This window comes from Seriola dumerili, unplaced genomic scaffold (assembly GCF_002260705.1).
Source record: "Seriola dumerili isolate Sdu_G_001 unplaced genomic scaffold, Sdu_1.0 BDQW01000052.1, whole genome shotgun sequence".
Lineage (NCBI taxonomy): Eukaryota > Metazoa > Chordata > Actinopteri > Carangiformes > Carangidae > Seriola > Seriola dumerili.
The window spans coordinates 6,343,180-6,367,586 of record NW_019174307.1 but is presented as its reverse complement, the minus strand read 5'-3'; positions in this window follow the sequence as shown (position 1 = coordinate 6,367,586).

Sequence of the window (24,407 nt, the reverse complement as noted above, 5' to 3'; positions counted from 1 at the left end):
CCTAAAACAACACTCTGAAATGATTATAAATAATAGTTTAGATAAAAATGAAATAAAAAAACAACACAAAAAAAGTAGTGAAAACATTAGCAGCCTTGTCTTATTCCAAGCAACATACAGTATAATTACGTCAATCAGGAAGTACCCTCAGTGACTGCAACTTACCCATGTGCGAAATCTGTATGTAATCTTTGAATGCTCTCATGGTATTTCAATTAAATGCGGCTAATGAAAGTAATTTTTCTAAACTGCACATTACAATATTTCTTCAAACTTTTATCATCATTGAACCAGTTTATTTGAGCAAGCACAATTAGAAACTTTGAAAGGCAAAGGATTTCAGTTGCATTGAGTTATGAACAATAAGTTATCTGTGTACAGTACAACGATTGACAGTCATGAACTATGACTGGGTGTTTTGTGTTTTTTTTGTTATCAATTTTTTATTAAACAACACACACAAACAAACACACCACAATATACCCCCACCCCCAAAATAATCGTATTACAATTGGATCAATATGGGAAAGAAAATAAAGAAATTACAAATGAAAAACTAAACAAAAACAATTACATCACAGTTATCTTGAGATACAAGTGTAGTTGCACGATATTACCCACATAACAATAGTCTTATAGTGTCTATGGACACAGAAGATCTTTCAGTAAAGGATGCCCAGGCACTTGTAGTTGATTGTTTGGCATTATGCCTTCTTGCTACTGATAACTCCATAAATGCTATGTCCAAAAGAGACTGTAGCCAGTGACTCTGGGACAGAGAATGAGGAGGTCTCCAACGGAGGGCTAACATTTCCTTTGCCGCTGTCAAACCAGCCAAAAGTCCAAGCCTCAGACGAGATGAGAGACTTAAAGAGGAGGTGTCGTTCAATAAGAGCAGCTTAGGACAACATGAAATTTTAATACCAAGTAGGTCAGATCCATCCTCCAGAAATGTACTACATCTGAGCATTTCCAATACATGTGCAGAAAAGATCCTAGGTGTTCTGTGTTGTAAATGAAATGTTATACAACTGTTTTCTTTATGTGAGAGCTTTGCTTGTTAAAAGAAACATGAACGGGCGAAAAAATGTTTATTTCACACGTATTTACTATTCAGGGCATTCTGTAATATAGTAGGTTACATATCTGCCCTGATATGATGCAATGAAAGGGCACAGAAAGTAGGAGGCTATTTGTCAATGACATCCTTCAGTTAATAGGATGACATGCATCTGAAAAGGACACAAAAAGGCTGTATGCAGTGACTGTGCATATTATTACAATGATGCCTAATAACAGATAGCTCATACAGACTTTGGACAAATATATTGTGAAATCATATTTTTCTCTAGGAAAATTGATTATTGGCTATACTATTGTGTAAGGCTTGGTATCAGTCAACGGACTGTGAATACAAAACATAAATCTATGTGTCAATCTATATGCCAGATTTCTTAAAGCAACAGTATGTAACTTTTGTTCTAATATTTTTAATTGAAATTTGCTCCAAAACATATCTTTGTGTGGAGACGTGCTGTCAAAGGCTTCTGTCGACCCAGTCTCATTGAACAGCCTGGAAAGCAGTGCAGAGATATTCCCTAAAGTTTTTGTTTTAGTGAGCCTCGCTCCTCTAACCAATGAGAGAAGTCAAGGGGTGGGAGTTCATGGCTGTCAGTCAATTGTCCACCTGTGGTAAATTCAATTGATTAGACATGATAGGGAAAGGCACAAACCTGTCTATACAGTATAAAGTCTCACAGCTGACGTATCTGAGCAAAAACCAAACATGAGATGGAAGGAGAGAAAGGAATGTGTCAAGGCACACATCTGGGGAAGGCTACAAAAAATTCTGGTGCATTGATGGTTTCCAAGAGCACGGTGGCCTCCATAATTCTTAAATGGAAGAGGTTTGGAACAATTAGGACTCTACCTAGGGCTGCCCAGCCAAACTGAGCAATTGGGAGAAGGACACTGGCTGAGCTCCAGAGATCGTGTGTGATGGGAGAAATTTCCAGAAAGACTTAAATTTTGTGAAACAACTACATAATATGATCATAGTATTATAATATGATTCCATTCCTCCATTTTGTGTTTCTTACTTGCATGTTGTAACTACTGAACAAATTCACATTAGCTAGCAGCCAAAGGTCTCTCAAAGACAGTATGCTTCTTTCTCCTTGCCCTTGCTCTCTATCATCATCATCATCATCCTCGGATCAGTCTGAGCTCAGTTCACTGATTCTCTCATCTGTCATAACGAAACCAGACATAGGAAATTGACTAGGACCATAGCAACAGAAACACAGAAATTGCACATTTGTCAGAAAGGCAGTGATCAGTGACACTAAATTTGCCTCTTTAAAATAAGCTCACCAGTTTTGTGGGAAGTGAGATGCCTCAATCACATTTTTTTCCCTGATCCAAGCACAAGTCCAAATCTGATACATTTTTTTAAATGCATCAGACAATGTTTAAATTAGATTTAGTTTATTTTTCCCTTGTGTCTGCTCTGTCATCCAAAGTAAGGAAGCATATCTTAAGATTTTTAAAACTACGCTAGGTTTGACAGTTCTGCATTAAGAAAATATAACCTGCGTCACAGATTTCCCTTTGATGGTTTGCTTTAATACTGTGTGCAGAGAAATGTCAGTGTGGATTTGTTCTGACAACCTCCTCAGCTCTGCACTAAACAAATCCTGAAGTCTAAATGCAGTTTTAAACCAACAGGAGCACTTGAGAGGCGTGGTGCAAAGTGTTGCTTAACAGTGATCCTTTTTTTTCCTTTTTACTCACACAGCTTTACTTGCATTGCTTGCTGAGGCTGCAGTGATATTGTTAAACTGCTGGCTGCCACTTGTTTATTTTGAGGCTGTGTGGGGTAATTATGGGAAAACTCAAATTCAACCTCTTCACAGCTGTACACCTGTGGCTGTCATCTAGGTCACATTTTAATACCAAGTGGGAGCATGGTGTTTATAGCAATTTGCTACTTAAAAAGTTTTTCCAGTATCAATAATTTACTTCCTGCAGACTTAAGAGGTGGGTTTGTAGGGTGTCATCTAATCCTCTTTCATTGAGATCTAAAGCTGTGGTCAGCTGGAATTCTTGCTGATTATAATGGATTGTTATAATGACAACACAAAATTCACTATTTCTATCTGAATGTGAAGTACCCTCCCTCCTGCTCAGCTGTATAATTAGCTTGTGATCTCAGTTTAAAGCCTAAAACCTAATCTTCTGAAATGTCCATAAAGAAAATGAAACATATTCATGGCAACAGACCCAATGGAGGAAGAGATAGGCAGTATTCAGCTCCAGAGAGAATATCATCACACCACATGTGGTTCTTCTTGTATACAATGTGCAAAGAAAATGAATAATTATCGCAGATTTTAATATGCACCACATTAATCCTGAGCTACATGCATATAGATTTTAATGAGTGAGGGCCTTCACTCAGCCTTCCTCGTTGCTGTGATGGTTGGCACCGGAAAAACAGTAGCACGTTTGTGTGGAGTGTGATTTATTTCAGGGCGAATGGCTGTGCATGTACATGTGGGCTTTTGTGCGTGCGTGCGTACGTGTGTGTGTGTGTGTGTGTGTGCGTGTGTGCACATCAAGTGATTAACCATGCCAGGAGCATCCAGGGAATCCTTGATCTCATTACCTCTGCTGACACAGGTCAGTAAAGCATCATATCGACATCAAATGAAGGTCAAATCACTCATGGTGATTGACCTTTAGTGAGGCTCACTCACTATTTTTTTTTTTATCTGTTCTGTGTTTCCTTCATTTTTTTTTTTTTTTTTTGAATTCACTTTTGTTTAGTCAGCCAAAAAGTGTTTTACTTATCAAACCTCTTAAAATAATTTTGTTCAGTTTGTCATTTTCCGACTCACTGCTGCAGTTTCACAGAAATATTGGAAAAGAATTCTCAACCTTTCTTCACTGTGGCTTAAAAATATCTGAATCCACTTAAATAAAGGAATCCTTCTTGGAGGAAACCTCTTTTTAGCGAGCGTTATCCTTGACATATTTAGTGATGATGATTTCATGCTCACATTCCTATTCACATCAGTCTGATCTGGAAGGTATTATTTGGGCAGAAGAGTCATTATGCTTGGCGGAGCTATTGCTTCTTCACATTGTTACTCAGACCACAAACACTTTTTTTTGTTCTTGAGTATATTGAATTTGCTGACCCCCCTAACACCCCAACAGTTTTCAATTACATTAGCCCCCCACAGCCATCCCCACCCCCACTTGGAATACAAATGCAGGAGCTCAAGCCAGTCTTATCTCAAGGGTCTTTGTCAAGTAGCCGGCTTATTTGTCTGCTGCTCTTTCCATTTGGCCACGCAGGTTATTCTTTGGGTGTTGCAGTTGTCAGGCAGCTGAAGGAAGCTGTCACAAAACATGGTCACTCTCCTCACGGCCCATTGGCCTTTAGCTTGGATCTCCTGCTTCAATCACCCCTATTAACTTTGGATCACTGGCTATATTCAGTAAATCTTTCTTGCACGTAATAGAATTACTGCAGCAATACGCTTCCCTCATAATGGTCAGATGTATCTTTTTTTCTGCCTCCTGTATGGACCTTCTGTCTTAATTGACATTCTCTTTTTTTGTGAGTCTCCTGCTGTCTTTGAGGTGTCAGCAGTAATTATGTCTAATGAGAAAGGAAAGGATTTGTTCACCTGAAGAGAACGCATGACCTTTGGTGAAAACATGCTGTTCCTGCCATCGCTCTAATGGAAATGTGCAGCTGCAGTCATTCGAATTTGATGTGATTCCACTTTGATATTCAGGGGCTAGCACCAGTTTTTCAATTCACACAGCCCTTTGTGTCCTATGGATTTAGAAAGAGATGATATTTTACATGAGTGGATGACACAAGTAATGACTGACAAGTGGAAGATGCATACCCCTCCACTTAGTAATGCAGACTCAGGCGGAGGAGGTGAGAGCCCAGTGATCCCATTGCAGCTGCTTAAGAGGAGAGGTCTTTTATTTCATTGAGCCTCTTTTTAATGCCACTGTTGCGTCTTGTCTGATTTTCCATAAGTGGCTGTCTCCAAATGGAAATTACAAATAAGATGAGAACATATAATATATGAATCTTGAGGGCTCCAATATGCGCACTTGTTACAAGGGCCAAAGATGATTCCCTCTGGAAGGCACGTCACGGCCTATCTTATCCAGTGTCTTGACATTAACAGACATCCCTACTAGTAGTGAGTGAAAACAACATCTAACATGAAATGAGAAGAGACATAAAAAAAAAAAAAAAAAATATATAGTGTATTATTATTATATATTATATAATATTTATGATAGATTCCTAAGTTTTATGTTTTACATTTTAGATATTAGATATATTTTAGATATATTTAATGCTGACTGGACATGTTGGTTTAGCAGAAGTGGCACATACTGATGTTGCTCACAGACGAGAGATGGCTTCACTGTAGTACAGAGCTACTATAAAACTATGAGAAACACCGTCATCAAGGCACTGAACACAGTGTTCATTAAGTCAGTATGATATGGGATCAGTAGGCGTAGCTCTATGTTTTAGAGCATTTGGATAGAACATGTTTTTATTACACAAGCCATCCACAGCAAAAGCTCAAGTTCAGATATATTGTTATACAGGCAATGCATGTACAGTAACATGCCAATTTCATTGATGAATGTCAACTCTAAAGTTTTCTCAGTATTTCTTTTAGTTTTTTGGGAGTTCACAATGATAACAGGAACATGGGTTCTTGCAGGACATTATATAACACTGTGCTGTTGTTATTCACTATTTTCCTTGTTGTCAACAAATGCCATGAAAAGACCAAAGAATGCATTGTCATTGTGGCACTCAGCCCAAAACCCACTCATTCCTACTGATTGTGTAACTTGATGGTCTCCAAATGGCCAAGTAGTTTCCTTGTGGGGTATTACTAAAATGACAATGTTCAGCTGCTGATTGATACGTACTGTATTTAGAGCAGTATCTATGGCGCAGGACGGTGTAAAAGGAACTAACCCAAAATAAAAACCAGTGTCTGCATTCCTTGTGAAGATGGGATGATGTTACTAAGAGCAAGGGTGTGTTCTCATTTCTTAGCCAACAATAGAATACATTATATCAAGCATGTCTTCTTAATATAAAAAAATATAAAGTATGGCTGACTTTGCCCTTTAGACCTAATGGTGCATATTGCCATGATACCAATGAATTATATTAAAAAGCCCTTTACTGTCCTGCCATTTATAAAATCACTTCAATCATTCTCAAAAATCAAAACAGCTCTGCTGTAGTGTATTGATGCTATGATTTTTGAAACTGACATTTCAATGAGCTTCATGTATGAATGGTTGAATCTTGTCATGACAATGTGATGCTGAGGATCCTCTTCTTCCTCTTTTCTTCAACATGAGGTTGTTTATCTGTTTCCTGGTTTGCACTATAGCTGCGTGCCAGTCCTTCATGCAAGCTGGGATGTGCATGGTTATATTTCTCCACTGTGGAGCAATCATTCTATTTATTCATTTACACTTAATTACCATCCACATTTCTGGCACTGCAACATTATGTGTAAACAGACAAACACACCCACGCACAGATGTACACTTAATCCCTTTTAACAACCCTCACATTTTCTGACTTTGGAAAGAACATTTTATATAACGTGAGTGTATTGGCAATGAGACTTCACCTTTAGTTTTAACAGTTTTAAGATATCTATCAGTGTGTTAAAAAGGCATATGTGTGTGTGTGCGAGCATTGGTGTGACGGTTTCAGTAGCCCAGGGCCCTGCTCTTTAGAAGCTGATATTTTACCGAGGGTACTGTTCCCCCCCTATCTTTCTCTCTCTCTCTCTCTCTCCATCCCTGAGCATTCACCTGCTGTCACTCTGTCTCTCGGCCTTCTGCATGTGATGAACGGCAGACTAGCATTAATTCTAAAAACTCCAGAATGTCACATTCGTAATGATATACTGTAGGAGAGACTTCGTGGACCATTTATGAGTATTTCCATCAAATCCAGTCCCATCTTCACACTTTCAGATTTGTAGCTTTAAAATGCTCACTGCTCTTTAAAGATGGAAATATGAGTACATTTAACCGGGCAATCAAAAGCTTTAATCAGCTGTCCACATTGACAAGTAGATGTAGAATCTCTTTTACAGGTTAAATTTAGCAGCACAAAAAATACTGATAATAATAAACAGACTGTCATAACAAAACTTGGCAGCCTGCCTAAATGGCAAGCAGAGCTGACAGACACAACCTAGTTACATTTTCAAACTGTGCTTAACTTGTTTAAATGTTTCGTATGCAATGAAATATTCGACCACTCTTTAAAAAAAAAAAAAAAAAAAAAAAAAATGGATGTCAGATCGGTGATCATTTCCATTAATGTGATATGCAGTCAAAGAGCAAGAGACACATGAAGTTGCAGCAAAGACAATGAACATCACATAAACAACTTTGCTGTCTGTCCACGGAGCCCGATGCTTTCATCTACAGCTGTTTTTAATTTATTGCTGTTTTGGTCTTTTCAAGATGTGTGGATGAGCTGCTATGAGGATCAGTTTTTATCCATCACATCTCACCCCTGTGCCCCGACACCCAGGGTGCAGGGATCAGTGTTGCAGGTCTTTTTTTATGATGGTCCTGTGCTCTCTACAGCAGTTGCCTGTTTCAAAAGACCGCCTGTTGATGCACTTTGCTGTCCCTAGGAGAAGATCCCATGGTAGTTAATTATTTCATTACACTTCAACCTGCAGCAGCGTGTTGTGTGACGTGTTTCTCTATCCTCATTTGCAGTGCCACTAGATACAGTTTCTCTACTCTTTTGCATCTAATTAGGACAGGCTGTGTGCCTCCAAACAATGGGATAATGACTGGCACTGGCTGGTGTTGTGTACTGGTGCTGAGTGCCTCCTGGCCAAGCGCCAGCTCCTTGGAATGGGAATCACTTCTTGCACTAATGTGGCACAGTTATGAATGCCAGAGAGTGATAGTGCTTATTGGCTATTCACATCAGCTCCTGGACTCTGGTGGGACTTTGGATCGGATGGTGTTTTCACTCTGAAATGTTTAAGTCTCTATTTCCTGAAGATTTTAGGAGTTTAGGGTTTGGAATGTAGATTTTAATTTATATTTTGTAGTTAATTACTAATGTCTTATCAGATCCTGTCTGTACGTTGGAAAAGCGATCTTTTTTTTTTTCTATGCAGGGTTTTGCTCTTTATGCCCGCAGGTTATATTATGAATGTACATTACTGTCTGAAAGGTACTTTCGCATGTCATATTCATTATAAATGTTTAGTGTAGTTTGGTTGGTATAAAATTCAAAGACATTCATTTCTTTCAGCATGCTGATTGAGAAATTGGTGTCACTCACTGATAAAACAGCCCTCTGTTGATCTGATGCCACATAATTAGCTACAGTGATTTTGGCTAATCATTCGCAATTTTGATTTTTAAGAGCTATGCTGGGAAATTCATCGACTTTCCACATTTGTGTTGAGTATGATGTGGGTTTAGCGGTAGGTTGTTTTATTATAGTACAAAGTTTGCAAGAATGCCCTTATGGAAAGAGATGCAAAATTTCCATATGAAAATAAGTCCTAGGTTATTGTGTCTATTGTGTACTTGGTCTTTCATAGAAAATGTGGAGCTCTGCGGATTCCCTTTCAAATAGGTTTTTCACCTCTTGGGGCAAATCTTTTCCCAGGCTCATAAATCCTTTATTTTTAATCGGATATTTAGATTACCCTGAAAGGCATCTGAAAATGAAACCTTGTGTATTGGATTTCTGGTAAATATATATTTGTGACGAATTAAAACAATAACACACTGATTTGTTTTAGGTCTGGCTGTCAGGCTGCTTAAAGTCGCAATTCTTTTTTTTGAGCAGGAAAGTGGTTCAGCAAACCAGCAAACAACACTGCTAATGCTTCATTGTGTGAATGCAGCTGCTGTTGGGACAGACACCTGCTAGAGGCAAATATGACGTTTTCACCCCCTGACAGTGTATTTCTCTGCTAATTTCTGGCTTGCACGTCTTACTTTCTCTTCAAACAAGTTCTTCATACTTCTTTGAACAGAAATTGACACATCTAAAAATAGGATGTGAAGCAGTGGGCCTATTATCCATTAAAACAGAACGTTTTGATTGGCAGCGTCTCATACATCCACACATGGATGAAATATGATCAGCAGTGAGATCAATCAGACCTTCATGGAATTTTCACGTTATTTTACATGCTCAAATAGTTATAATATATTACCCCAAGTCTTACCCTTTCATCAAAGGAATTTTCCAATAAGCCTTAGGCGTGATGTTTTATTAAAATCTGAATACATTAAACATGTCATTGACTTTCATTGGCTCTGTATCATCCTTTTACAGTCCCATCAGCTCAGCTGCAGTATCCAGTTACTAAAGTGGTTTCCAGTCCACAGGCCAGGTGATGGTTCTGAATTGACTAATTAGGACTGCATAATAAAGGACAGATATGGATTTTAGTTAACTAGTATAAAGAGCAAACCTGTATAGCTATGCAGCATAATATGAATTTGTTCATAACATTTGTGGTAGTGTAAAATGTGTATGAACCACTGGCGTGTGGTGACTTACAGATAGGCAAGCAGAGTTGAACAACGCCCAACCCCCTGCAACACACCCCCCCGACACTGGTATGAACACTACACACTGCTCCAGACATGGTGACTTCCAGTGGCTTGCAAATACATAAGTAAGCTTTTCTTTATGTCTTGAACATTTTTGCCATGTGAAGTGTCCATACCACCAACTGGACATTGTCCGTACCACTAAAAATAAAAACAAGCTTTCTGCATTCATAGTAAAGCTGTGAGACATCTTCAGCTCAAGGCGGATAACCTTGGTGAGAAACACCTTCTTCAAGCTATGGTCACACAACCCACATCCAAAACAAACACCTGCCTGCTGATATCATTAGCAACAATAGGGATCTGCTGTATTAGCTGCGAAATTTGAAAAAGATAACAAAATGCCTCCCAGGAATATTTCTACATCATTAAAGATGAAGTGGATAGGACCTCATGTCCTTGAATCGCAAATGAGCAACTTTGTCATGCCTTGCTACATATGGTACATTGATATGTACAAACAGCAGTGAGAACACAGTTTGTTACTGAGATACAGTTAGGGGATTCTTGTTTGTGTGATGCAAACAATAAAGGCTGAATCTCTTAGAAAACCACAGAGAGAGGTTGTATCTGGGGAGCATCATTTGCATCTATTCGTGGCAGTTACAGGGTGTGGCAGTTACAGTGACAGCTCTCACATACACACTGCACCAGGTGTACAGTGCACATTTCTATCTTCCACCATGATGCCTCCACAAACACTGAAATAAATTAATAGTTAACTGATATTACTAAAATATACCATCACCTGTACTTCACTACAATTAAGACATTTCATTTCATTCATGATTAATGGATTTTATACTGTTATGTTACCATAGGTAATCGAATGTAGTACACATTAGGGATGTTCCTAACAACGAATTTCCCTGTTGATTAAACGTAAATTTAAATTTAAACAAGTTGACGAGTCTTAAACTAAGAAAACACACAACAAAATTCAGTGTGGCTAACATTTGCTCTTTTTCTAGATGAACCAACAAAACTACCAAACTTCTGCGCTGGTCAACAAACAATTCTGTTCTGTTTTATTCACACATAGAGTGGATCTTTATAATAACTTCATGAATTTATAACTTCAAGCTTTTATGTGTTCTTGGAAAAGTGGGGCAGCGCTTCTTCTGCAACAATGAAGTTAGAAGGACCGTTGCCTTGTGTGATGATCTGCTGGGAGGGGCTTCTGTCCTGCTTGTGTTTGTGTGTATGTGGCTGCTCATCTTTCTCCGTCTCTGTTGAGACACTCAGATTTGTTTACTTATTAATCAAAGGTTTCTGGATCGTTCCAGCCCACTTTAACCCCTGCGGGCGACTCTCTTCTATGGAAAGTGTCATTAAGAACCATACATTGTTTCCTATGAATAGACACAGGTGAAAACAGACCTACCTTGACGGAGGTAATAACACAATATTCTTAACTAGAATAGCACATACCTCCTCCAAGGCCAAACAGTCGTACATTTCTATGTTTGTCCAGCTCTTCTAATAAAAAAATAAAAGGAAAAAAAGAGGTAGTCCAATATTTCACGTCAAGAAACATATGCCTCTGTTGGTTTGTATGTTTGATGGGCAGCAGGATTACACAAAAAGTACTGAACTGAATTGCACCAAACTTGGTGGAGGGCCAGGGAAGAACCCATTACATTTTGGTGCTGATCCAATTAAAAGGGCAGATCCAGGAATTTTTATCACTCTCCTTCGATAACTTTTTTTTTTTTTTTTGACATTTTCATAAATTTTTCAGGAAATAATGTATTGATCTTGCATTAAAAAAATCAGACATGGTTATGGTGTTGACGTCTATGAAATTGTACAATTTGGTGCAGATCCAGATAATAATCGGGATCTCGTGAAAGCAACTGCTGAATCTGCATTACACACAGAATTTTACAGTTGCAGTGCATACGGCACCAGCGGGGTTGAGGAATGCTTATATTAGTATTTCATTCAACTTGCAACAATTAAGATTACACAATTAATAGTGGTTGTGACACAGCAATGAGACAAATCATACAGTTGTAGAGCTGTATGAGTTATATAATGCTGATGTCAGGTAATAAAATCATACAGCTCTCTTGTGTAAGAATTGAAGACAATAAATGCATAAAGCTATAATTGACAACAAAAGACATATAGGATTGCTTTGCCCTGGCGGAGGTATGTGTTCTACTGACTGCACTAATATTTTCCTGAGAAATTGATGAAAATGTGAAAATGTCAAACACCCTATCTTGCAATGTTAAGGAAATTGATTAAAAAGTTACCTGGATCCCTTTAACTGGTTCCTTATCAAAATGTAATGGGTTCTTCCCTAGCCCATGCCCCATCCCTCCAACAAGTTTGGTGCAAATCAGTTCTGTACTTTTTGTGTAATCCTGCCGAAAAAACAAACAAACCAACTAGAGGGGCACCTAAAACAAGTGTCAAATAACATGCACCAGGAGAGAGAGAGAGAGAGAGAGAGAGATTCATAGTAAATGATCCAGATCTGCCCCAAGATTTTTCAGTGCTTCTTGTGTAATCCTGCTGACAAATAAACAGACTTGCGGTGGAGGTAATTAGGTCATTCTGCATCATGCATTCTTGTTTGACATAATATACAGAAGTTTACATAAGTGAAATTTTTACTTGTAATGAATATGTAAGGATCTCAGTACATCTTCCACCAACCCAAATTCCTCTGCCCTTTCTGGATCTGACACATATGTTGCTTTGTAGTTTATGTGCGCCTAAAATCTTTCATGTCCAGACTTTGCCATACTTTGAGAACCTTAGCTAGTACTGTTGTTATTACAGCTTCTAATTGGAGAGGCCAAAAATAATGCAATTATTACTCTGATCAAAAGGAGTCACTGATAATTTTCCAGTTTAAATGACAGGTGATAATGAAAAAAACCCATAGGCAGATGTTACGTTTGGGTGTTGCTAGGTTACAAGTTCAGTTGTGGTAAAATCACAGACAGTCTCAGTGAATCGTATTACTCCGCTGAACCTAATAGTCTTGGAGTTTTACAGTTTATCTGTTTCCCATACATCCCATCTGTGGAGGTACAAAAACCAGGCTCACCATTGATCAGACAAGTTACATAACATGTCAGTTTGAAAGTCCTTACATTTTTATCACATACAGTGAATTATTTTGTTACAGCTCTTTCAAGTTCTTGTCTTACCATTGCAGTCAGAGGTGGATGAATCATAGCAGAAAATCGTTAGAGTTCTTTGCGCCACTGTCTCCGAGGACAGACTGATTTTATCAGTCTGAGGCCAGCCGGGGAGAAATTCAGGTGGTCATGTTGAAGCCACAGATGTTATGTGAATCAAGATTAGCATGTCCATTGATTATGGTTCAGGTTAATGTAACAGACAGATGGACCATCAGCATTTGATGAACAAACTATGCCATCAGGGTTATTTATTATTTATAATTATTCATTTTATTTATTATCCTGAATAACATCTGCAGTGCTCTATAGCATCTTATCATTACTGACTGTGAATGACAATCATTATTCATATATTGACAGCTACCAAACATTGCGTATATAATAAAGTGATTTAAAAAGTGGCAATAATAAAGAAATTGTTGATTACACATTAACCTGACTTGTAACATTGTTAAATCATCAAGGTGTTCATTAAGCGATTAACGTGATAATACACTGACTCACATGCAGTGATATTCTTTTCCTCCTTTGATGCCACTTTGGAAATGAGAACTGTTGTTCACACCAGTGGTGTGATCACATCAACAGGTGCAAGCTTTTGTTGCAGGTTTGTATTTGTTCTGGGTAGGATCACATTGTTCAATTGTAGTGAACTTTACTAGACACAGTTTTGACAATCTGGCAAAGAGTTTGACAGAGAAGATGCTGGACTGTGACTGTCCAAAATGTAACAATCAGATCGTAACAATGACTTCATAAACAAGAACTCCGTGAGCCCGTCCATTTTTCTGCCATTTCCTTTTGTATTTTTGGATGGCATTTTCACTCCCAATGAACTGCAGCACTGGTTGCTTGAAGGAGGACAGAGGCTTGCATGTCTCTCCATCCCAGGGCACATACTGTTGTATTTTGGTGGTACTTGAGGAGGAGAGACACCTGGTAGCTGAACCAAACTGAAAAGGAAAAGATTTTGAATAAGTTGATGTGAATGCACCTCTGTTGCAGAACTCAAGCTGCATTTACTGCGGCTCTGTAAAAATAAAATACTGACCTGCTGATCTGTGCTGTATTTTGACATTTATTTCAAAGATGAGTTCATTTCTTCTGTATATTTAATCTCATTCTTATTATTAACTAAGGCCATTGAATAGTCTGTGGGGGCATTATCTGCCACAGTATCAGTCAGTACAGAGAGATGTTTAAAAGACCCTTAATGAATTTCTTTGAATAGCTAAATTAATAAATAAATGGTAATATATATATATATATATATATATAAAATAAATGGTCTATATGTATGAAAAAGATTGTTTGTGCTTAAAATATTGTTGGTGATTACTTGCTGAAAACTATACATGCCGTGTTACAAGCAAATTGTCGTATTGGAATGATGGAGTAGTGCAATTTTATGATGCAATAAGAAAAAAGGATGCCATCAAGATAGCAAAGACAGCAGCAGAGTAAGAGAAACATCATCTTTCCACTTTTATCCTGATCTCCAACAATGTTTTGCTTCTGCATCTGTATAAATCTTAAACTAGGTGCTTACCCCCGAAACTGAACCGAAGAGGTGAGCAGTAACCAGCTGCTGACTGATTGGACCTGTCAGCCTTCAAAACATCTGATTGGATTTGGCCACTGTGAGGTCTCTGCTTTCACAAAGTGAGCCAGCCCAGGGCTCTCCACTGAGACAGAATGTTCAATAAAGTCCCACTTTCAGCCTTCCCTTTCTCCTTCCTCTCTTATCCAGGAAGCACAATCAGATAAATGCCTCACCCAACAAAGGAGATAGAGCACTAACACTGTGAGTCCATATGTCATGCAGCATCTCCTCGCCAGAAGTTGATAGAGTAACAATTAGGCCTCTAGTGTGGGAGGTTAAATATTCTTTAAATTATTATCAATGTGTAATATCATCCTGAGGGCTTTCTATTAAAGGGCCACATTTAATCATGACGCAGTTAGAATGGAAGACCATTTGTGGCTATATCTTCTCAGTTAAGTTTCATGCTGCCGGCTAACACATTAGTGTGCATTTATTCAATGGGACTGTATCTGTAATTTCAGCAGATTTCTGAATAGAACCTTCTTTGGAGCTGAGAGAAAGATTTAATATTTTATACATCTTAACTAAAATATTAAAAATGCACATCAAAGATATCTGTTTGATTGTGCCACAGGGTTCAAGTAACTTTTTTGCAGTGGAAATATAGGAAATATGGTTACTCTGTAGTTGTTTGTGAAACTATGAGAACTCAAGTAGCTGTTGTATGTGTGGAGTGGAACAGTATGACTTTGGTCAGATCAGTTCATTGAGCACATCAGGATGCTGGTGATAAAAATGATTGAGATGGTGCTGCAGGTGGTTGGAAACACAAAGCCTAACAGAACTCAAAAGGGGCCACACAGTCACAGACTTTCTCCATCAATTTATGGAGGAACTGTCTTAATTTGTATATAGGAAAACACAAAATTCAGGCACCAGGTGATTCAGAATTCATTTTATGTTTGTAAAAAAGCAATTGGCAATTGAAAATTACTTTTTTATCCTGGGTTAATCCACTAAGGGACATGTATGCCCTTTTCCATTTTATACCACTGCCAGGCCTGGAAAATATTTTATAAAATGTCAAGCTGTTTCCATGACCATGGGTATCCTGACTGAAGTCTTACCTGTTTGTCTGCCTCTGCCTCTCACTCTGCTTTTCCCTGCCTCAGCGGCTGGTACTTCCTGCATGAAGTTCACATCTTAGAAAGATTTAAACTGCCATCATTCATGTGGTCATTTTATCCCTGAGTAGTTTAATGTTCAAATCAAATGAGAGAGAGTGGCAATTCTGTTAATCGCTTCACTCACTTCAATCTACACTCTCCCTGTCTCCTGTGGTATCCTGAAGAAGGTTTTGGAGGAAAAAAGGTCCAGGTCCGGGCCAGAGGCTAAGTCTAGACCCCTTCACCAACTGCACTTTTACTGGAGTCAAAAAAGATTCAAAAAAGAAGTCACTGGAGATGATCAGAGTCCAATGCAATAGAATTTATTCTTTCATAAGAATAAAAGCGACATCAGATCCGGATCTGAACTGAAGACAGAGAGCCTGTGCACAATCATATATGGTTCTTTCTTAGGTGGGTTGTCCAACTATTTTCTAAAGTGAACCTATCACCGCCTTGGGAGCAATGATGTCCAGCCCCGTGTGGAATTCCCAAAACCAGGCCTGCCAGGGCAGCGTAGTAGGACCAGGTGTCCGGAAGCCCCTCATCCGCCCTATCTAAGACTCCTGTGCCAAGGCATGTAGTAGGACCAGGCATCCAAGAGCCCCTCCACCATCCTAAACCTAAGGCCCTTGTCTATCCTCAATCTGGGCCTCGCCACGGCTGCTACTCCAACACGATTACTCCCAGGGCCTTCAGATCATTTAAAAAAAAATACTTTATTCCCTCCAGGTTCCATTCTGTAACAATCCTACTTCAGTAAAGGCTGGCTCAGATACAAATCTAACCTCAGTAGTGAGCATAGCTATTCCATTGGATTATAAAAGTTTAACATTCAGTTTATTTATAATGCATAGTATATTTTAGTGAAAATTTACTACAACAAAGGAATTATGAATTACCCAACAAATAACTGCAATTAGTTGACTCTTGTTTTCTCACTGCTCTTGGTCCGACTTAATTGAATAAATGCATCTCATAGTTGTAGACCCTAAGTCACAAACTTTCCTAATAGCCTAGAAACATTCTCTGATCCAAACTGCCTCATGTACCATGTTAAAATGATGAAATTAAAATTCAAATGTCATCTGCTGTCAGCCAATCACATGCTGCCACACACTCCTAAAAGTAAACTTGAAAATAATTAACTAGTGGCTCACAGCTTACTTGGTTTTGAGACTTTTTGAGAAAAAAAATGTCATAATATCAGACCTCCTCCTCCACTTCCCTCCTGGCTGCTCCATGGTTATCAACCTGCCTGGGTGTGCACGGCACCAGAGGAGGAGACACTGTGCCACTGCTGACTGAGATCATAACACTGTGTCTGTGTGCGTGCGAGTGTGTGTGTTTGGCGGGGATAATTACGAAAAAGATTCAGTGGTTGTATGTGCTCATAATTCATATTCATATTTCGGGAGTTAAAAAAGAGACCCAGTGCTGAACACAAAACATCCGCCCCATTGTTGCTACTATGAGTAACAATGTAGAGTTTTTTTAAAAAATAAAAGTCCCCGACTTCTTATATGTTTTTATTGGGTGGGACAAAACTTTTGCTCTAACAATGATGCCAAACATGGACAACTATGTCAGCAAAGAGAAACAAGGGTCACTGAAGCTGAATAACAGGGTCAGATAGATATTTAACAGCAGCTGAGAGAGCTGAATCCATACCTCAGTCAAGTCTCTGGCCAAGAGACTTAATGATTTGATGCCTGCACTGTAAATGAAATTAATATGATGTAGTAAAAAGTGCTCTATGTAAACAACATTAAATACACACTCCTTGTTCATTGGTACAGCTAATCCAGGCTTCATGAACCATACAGAGCAGAGTTATTCTCAGAGAAGCTCATGTTTAATGAATGTCAGCTGCTCTGTTTAATGGCATTTATACAGCAACATCATTTCCATAATATCACACCCAGGACCCCCAATGATTTGCTGATCTATAGTTGATCTTGCTTATTTTTTTTTTCTTTTAAAAGGGCAAATTGCTCTGCCTTTGGTACAAACAACAGCTTTATTTCTGTCAAGAGCTCACTCACATAATTAATTAATTAATTAGTTAGTTAATTTGCATCTGTTGTAATTCAAAATCAAATGCAGCCAAGAGGAACTGATTGAAATAGATCTTAGATTATATATATATATAGAGAGAGCATACAGCTGATTTTTTGTTTAGGTCAAATCTTCAGTAACACATTTGCCATAGTTAATCTTTGCTGGTTTACTTTCGCTTGTAGAATCCATTTAAAGACATACAGGGCTTGGATCTGCTTGGCATCTTCTGTCCTTTGATTTCTGTTTGCAGCCTGAGGTCTATTGATCTCTTGTTGGTCACTACCACCAGGGTCATGCTGGAGACAGAGGGTATGAGAGGACATTTTACAGTCAGGGCTCTGAAGTTTTTTAATAGTATCTTGTTAGAGATCAGGAGAGTAATTTCTTTTCCTTGTTAAAAGATTAAAGACCTAGTTTGAAAAAGTGGTACATTCAGCTGCCGTTTAATTTTTTATGTGTTCTTTGTGAGTATTTATCTTTTATCTGTTCTCATATCAGTGAAGCACTGCAAAAGTGGCAAATAAAGGTATTAATAGCTGTGTTAAAATACAGGAAACAAATGGCCACACAACCTATTTTTTATTGTTGTCTGTTACCAATTTACAATGTCTGTTTTGAGAGGGCGGTGTTTCTAGGAGATTGAGAGCAGTGTTACTTGTCAAGTTTTCAATTACCATCTAATTCACAGCAGCACTCACTACTCAGCATCACATGTCTTTGTAGCACATTGTTGTTATGAGGAATGCATTATTCAGCACAGCAGTTTTTGGTTACTGTGTGTTGATCCAAGACTCCATTTCCTCTTTCAGATTCGTTTATTCAAATGTGACAGTTGTGAAGGAGCTGTCTTAACACTCTGGTACTGGAGGTCTGAGTGGATTATGAGATTCAGAGAGACAAAGACAGTCCTGTCCCCGTAATGCAGACTGTTGTCAGACAGATGACATGTTGGTAAAGTCCCTCAGAGCGCATTCACCTGTATCTTTCTAACAAGGACTCATCCACTAACTGTGACAGGATGATGCTATTTTCCTGGAATTAATTGTTTGTTTCGTAACTTCTCAGTTACGCAATTATCACAGACAGCTGATGACAAATCTTCACAATGACAATTCCTCATTTTCTTCACTTACAGTTATCTTGCTCTTGATTTATACATATACTCAAAGTTGTTAAAGATCACTGTGTCAACAAAAACATAATGGCCCTTTTTTTTTTTTTTTTTTTAACCAAAGTCATTGTTAAAAAAGCCTCAAAATTATTTCTTAAAAAACATATTTTTGTCCACGTGGTGACAGACAAGAATTTATACCATTTGCCCTGTTCATTCATTTGTACTCACCCAGCTCTGGTGAGGCTCTGGGTGTTTGCAATGGGGATTAATGTGTGGATGAGTTGGTACTTTTCCATTTACACTGTTTTTGCAAACAGCACCTTATTGCCTTATGGTGGTGCGCTGTAGCTCTGTTAAACATTGTACATGTAGAGATGAGGGGTATCAATATACTGGTATTGAAGATAACATTTTAAAAAATGAAATATTGATATTTCATTAATAATACACAATAGCACAACACTTCATTCTTGTAGCTATTGTTACAGAATCTCTGTCCTCTCGTATTTGAATCTAATTAATTTGCCAAAAAACGGACAAGACACAGTAAACAAAGTTAAAGATAAACTTGGTTGATAGCATTATTATTATTTGTTTTTTTTTCAAATTTACTATGGATATCGCAGTAAAATTGTTATCGTGAATTCCTTCGTCCACGATAATCATGTAGTGAAAATCTCATATCGTAACAGCCCAAGTAGGGATGACAAGTACAAAAGTACCAACAAATGTAATCGAGCTAGCTCAATATCCATTGTCTAGATCTAAAAAGTAATAGCCTTTTCATTTTATTTTTATAGATGTATGCACACAACTGTATTTTTCTCAGGTGACCTACATCTGAAACAACACTGATAAGATTAACCAAGTTTCATTTCTACGTCTGTCTGCCCTCTGAGCAAGTTCTGCTGACTCTGCATTCAAAAATGTTGCTCATTAAGGGCCCAGCCTGTTGTGATGGCTCTATAGGATGCAACACTACATCCTTAGCAACAGTAAAAGTGCCAGCAGAGAGTGGAGAGTTATTTCCACCTCTAATGGGATCAGGACACCTTTATCTGGAGTTTTTATCAGTTGATTAACTAATACATTGTTCCTTGTTGAGATGTAGAGAGTTGGTTCAGTCACCCCAGGTTGAAGAGGTCAAGTCAAGGTGAGATCCAATCAGGCCACAGCGCTGTCCCAGGCTCGCGGGTCCCGGTGTAATTACACTCTCCAAGACTCTTGGTGAAGTTACAGATAAGGTGTGAGCATTGTTAGGAGACTTGGGGAAACCTTGTCTACACAAACATATTGTCTCACATTTTTCATGTTAATTGCATTGTCAGGAATTGGTAGAGCTTTGCATCATGAGCACAAAGTTTCAAGGTGACTTTTTGCTCACAAGTTGATGTCCTTGTCTGATAGATACGTGTCTTTTATGTTGATTATTTAAAAGAAATGCTTGCCGTTATTATTGATTCTCACCTCTTGTACATAGTGGTACTATCGCACATTCTCTATGGAACCTCTAATCTGAGTTCTCCTAAGGGCAACAGATTTTTGTGCAATGACTCATGGTTTGTGATCATATGAAAAATCTTAATAAAGAGTAAATGTGTCGAAGATTTACATAAAGTGTAATTTTCACTGCATACACTGCAGAATAGCAGTTGAATCCACAGTTCACTTTCAGTTTTAGAGCCTTGTGATATGAAGGAAGACTTAACTAATCAATGAAGGTATGCACACTGTTAGAGCCATGAGTCATTCATCACAGCACATTCCTTAAAGTGCAGAATGGTTGAACCTCTATTTAATCATTTGAAACAGATAGACGTTACAGATGTTATAAAAGCATTTGTGGATGACAAGTATTGGTAAGAATCCCTTTTTAATGTTAGCGTGCAGACTGTGCCGTAATTGCGTGACATTGTCTTGCTTTTAAAGCATCTCTGCGTATTAGACCGTTTCTGACCTTGACAGTCTTTATTACAGTGTAAGTTTAAAAGTAGACACTGGAGCATAATCACCCACTCAAATGAATATAAAATCAAAATTGCAAAGAATCTCTGCAGTGCTTTAACATGAACTTTGAGTTTCCCATTAGCTGAGAGCATAGACACTAATCAGATTTTTTGTTGCACGTGAAATCAAATTACCCATATGGTGAAGCTCAGCAATATTTCCAACTAGCTCTCACACACTGTGACATCCTCATGGCGTCCAGGTCACGGATCTCGCTCCTCCATCTTAAGGCCCAATACAGCAGAGTAAATTTGTATCCCCTTGTGCATGGGTGTGTCTGATTGGTGGATCAAGTTTTGCGTCCCCCTGTCTGGGACTCTCATTGAATTACCACCATGTGGGCCCAGCAGCTGTTCCTTCTGGTCGCAGCAGGCCGCTGTCGTTAATTGAAGCGTAATGGGCTCAACAGCAGGGAAGGTCAGACAGCGTGCTCTGCTGATGCACAGCTCCTGTCAGAACCTATACACACCACACCTAGAAACTTTTCATCTCCTCTCCCAGGTTAGACCAATATCAGGCTGATAAGAGGTTTTACATGTTAGTCAGTCATCTCATTTCTGCACAGGTAATACTAAATAAGTGTTAGATTAGATCGCCTTTTTGTAAATCATGTTCATTTAAAAGTTTCCATAAACATGCATTACCAATACACGAATTAGCCTCAAGCCTTAACTGTTGCAACAAATGTAAAGGTTCTCTGCCCCTGTGTTGACACTGTTTCACTGACAGAGCCCACTTTAAACCAGCCAGTGATTCATGTGGTTGCTACAGCAGCAAGGTAGCTAGGCACAGACATTTACTCTGCGTACTTTGCATCCCTAGTGCGATATATATTTCGTTTTTAGGATTTTTTTTACTGTTAGACTCGTCTTTTGACTTTTAACCATTTTATCTTTCCTGCTTTTCTAACTTATACAATCAGTGTATGACATTGGCATGTGGTGTAAGCTATTTATTGTCTGCAAATTCAGATGAGGATTTGAGGAATTTGGGAATTGTTATTGTTTGAATTACTAAGGTTCCTTGAGTAATCATTTAGTCCTTGCACATTCATTAAATCAGCATTATTGACATAATGCATGATTGACAATTTGAAATAGTTGCAAACCGTGCAAGTCACAATAAAATTAAATTGTTACCTAATTTCCCATATTTAATGCACACCAACCTGTTGTTAAGTTAAGACAAACTTTATTGATCTCTAGCAGAGAAATTCAGATGTTTAGAGGTCCATCTGTCTGTACTAACAAACTGTTCAAACCAGGCCAAACTTTTGCATGCAATACAACAAGCCAAACAGGTCAGATCAGGGAGACAAACTCCCACTGTTGACAGTAGCCAACACTAAATGAACTGATGTACAGATTTATATAAAGTCTTTGTGTACTCTGTAATTATGAGTCTATCATCTGTGTTTGCTTGCTCTTCATGCTGGGTGTTACAGCTCTGAAGAGAGTCAGCTCCAGCAATGGCATAGCCGTTCGTCTTGGGCGCTCACACCTCAAAGCGCTGTGAATTATCCTCCAAGCTTCACTCATGTTTAAGGATTCTAAAAGATTTCATGGATCATTGGCATGAGATCAGAGAGTCATTTTTATGAATCAGAGAATCTATTGAACATGTAACAGTTATTGCCAGAATTGTTTGGCTAGCTGTAACTGATTCTTTCTTGTCTCACTGGCATTAGGAGACTCTTTGTATAACAACAGTTACTCCCATGAAAGAGCCCTTTGGATTCTGGGTTTTGCTGTAAAGCAGGAGCTGCGAAAGATTTGTTTTGTGGCGTGGAGTCCTGTACTGTAACTGCAGATGTAGACTTTGTATGTTTGTATAGATTCATGTCTCGCCTCATGCTGAGCTTTTGCATCTCTAGGTTGTTGTCATTTTCAAGTCCACTTCACAAATGTGTTTCAACAGGAGTAACCTGTAAGTTGTGCCATTGACCTTTGGCTCTCTACCAAAGGAGTTTTATTGAAGATTGACATCACTGCCAGATGGTACCTCAGCTACGAGCCCTTTGTTGCCTTTATCTGACATAAAGTCATCTTGAAACCCAAAGTCGGGTTAAGTTATGAAGCCTTACTTTTTTTACATGAATCAACAAATACAGGATTTGGTAATCAGGCAATACAGTGCCTTTTTGCTCATTTTTTTATGACTTAAATGACCATGTGAGTAAAATGAATAACTGAAATGTTATAAACTGTTATAAATTCAGTTTATACCTGACGGACAACTGAAGTAAGAGACTGTCCTTCTTATATTCGTCTCCCAGTCATAAGCAAACAAATACATGTGGAGCCTCAGTGGAAGTAACAGTGTGGCAAAGCTGTCTAATGACCCCCCCCCTTTGTGTTCTAAACCTGCCATCACAATACCTTGGATGATTTTTGTAATTACAGATTATACCTCTCAATTTTACATTCTGTCAAAAATGTCTATCCTTTTTATCCTTTGGTTATAATAGAAACATATTTAAATCTGCAGCAGACCTATGGGACAAATCTGGGCTAAATGAGTTATGATTCCTCTGGCTGGTTTAGAGAGTAATGCAGCCATACAGCACAGTGGCAGGCTGAATCTATAGACTGTTATTATTATTTAAATACAATGTGGTTTAGTGATGTAGAATGCTTTATATAAAGGTTAAGCTGTTGCTAACAGATAATCAATTTTTAAAAATATTTGTACTGGATAATGACTTCGACCAGATGCATTCATTTTTAATTATTAAAATCCTTGTACGGGATAATGAATGAAACCAGAAGCTAGAAGATGGTATAGGTCTCCATCCCTATAACATCACAATAACTTGGTCAATCAATACTGACACACTCATTAAGTGAGTCTTCCAGCATGATATAAAAATGTGGCTCCATCAATGTGCCATTGTTGCATGTTTCCTCACTGAAAGCACTTGATGTTCTGTGGTAGTCTATTTCTGTCTTTCATGCTCTAACTTGGCAGTGCGACAGATTAAGTGGTTAAGAAAGAAAACCTTCCTTTCTTTGTGTGTCTTGTTTGCTTTGTACACGTCTCTACAGCAAACACAATATGTGCTATTTTTGTAACATGAGGTACAGAGTGAGACAAAAAAATGGCTGGCCTTATTTGGGGTACCCTTTTCTAAATCATAATCTACGGTGGCCCCTCAGGGCATACAAGACTGAAAGTACAAATATAAAGGAGAACATGCTCCAAATCCATAAATGCAACCAAAACACATAAAAGTAAGGAAAACCCAAGTAACAAGAATCTCTAAACTGAAATGCTCCGGGACGCTAAAGGGAGTGATGGGCTTGATTTAGATGAGCAGCAACCTTACGAATCCTTGTATGTGCCAAATGTGGATTTTTGTACATAACTTAAACATTACTTTCTCTTTAAACAAGTAAAGAGAAAGTAACCATTTAAATTCCCTCAATATTTGGGCTTTCCCTCTTGTATGTGCTTTGTTCTGTGGGCGTAAAAACGTAGAAAACTAAGGCTGGTCTACACCATGTACTCCAATCTATGATGACATTGATGGTGAGTTCAGTAAGAAAGAAATCACTCTTATTCACTCTGTAATGTAGGTTTTGTCAGTGACACCAGCAAGGCGCTGACTCCGTGGTTTTTCCTGCTAAAAACTCTCCAGTATTGAGTTTTGTGACTTA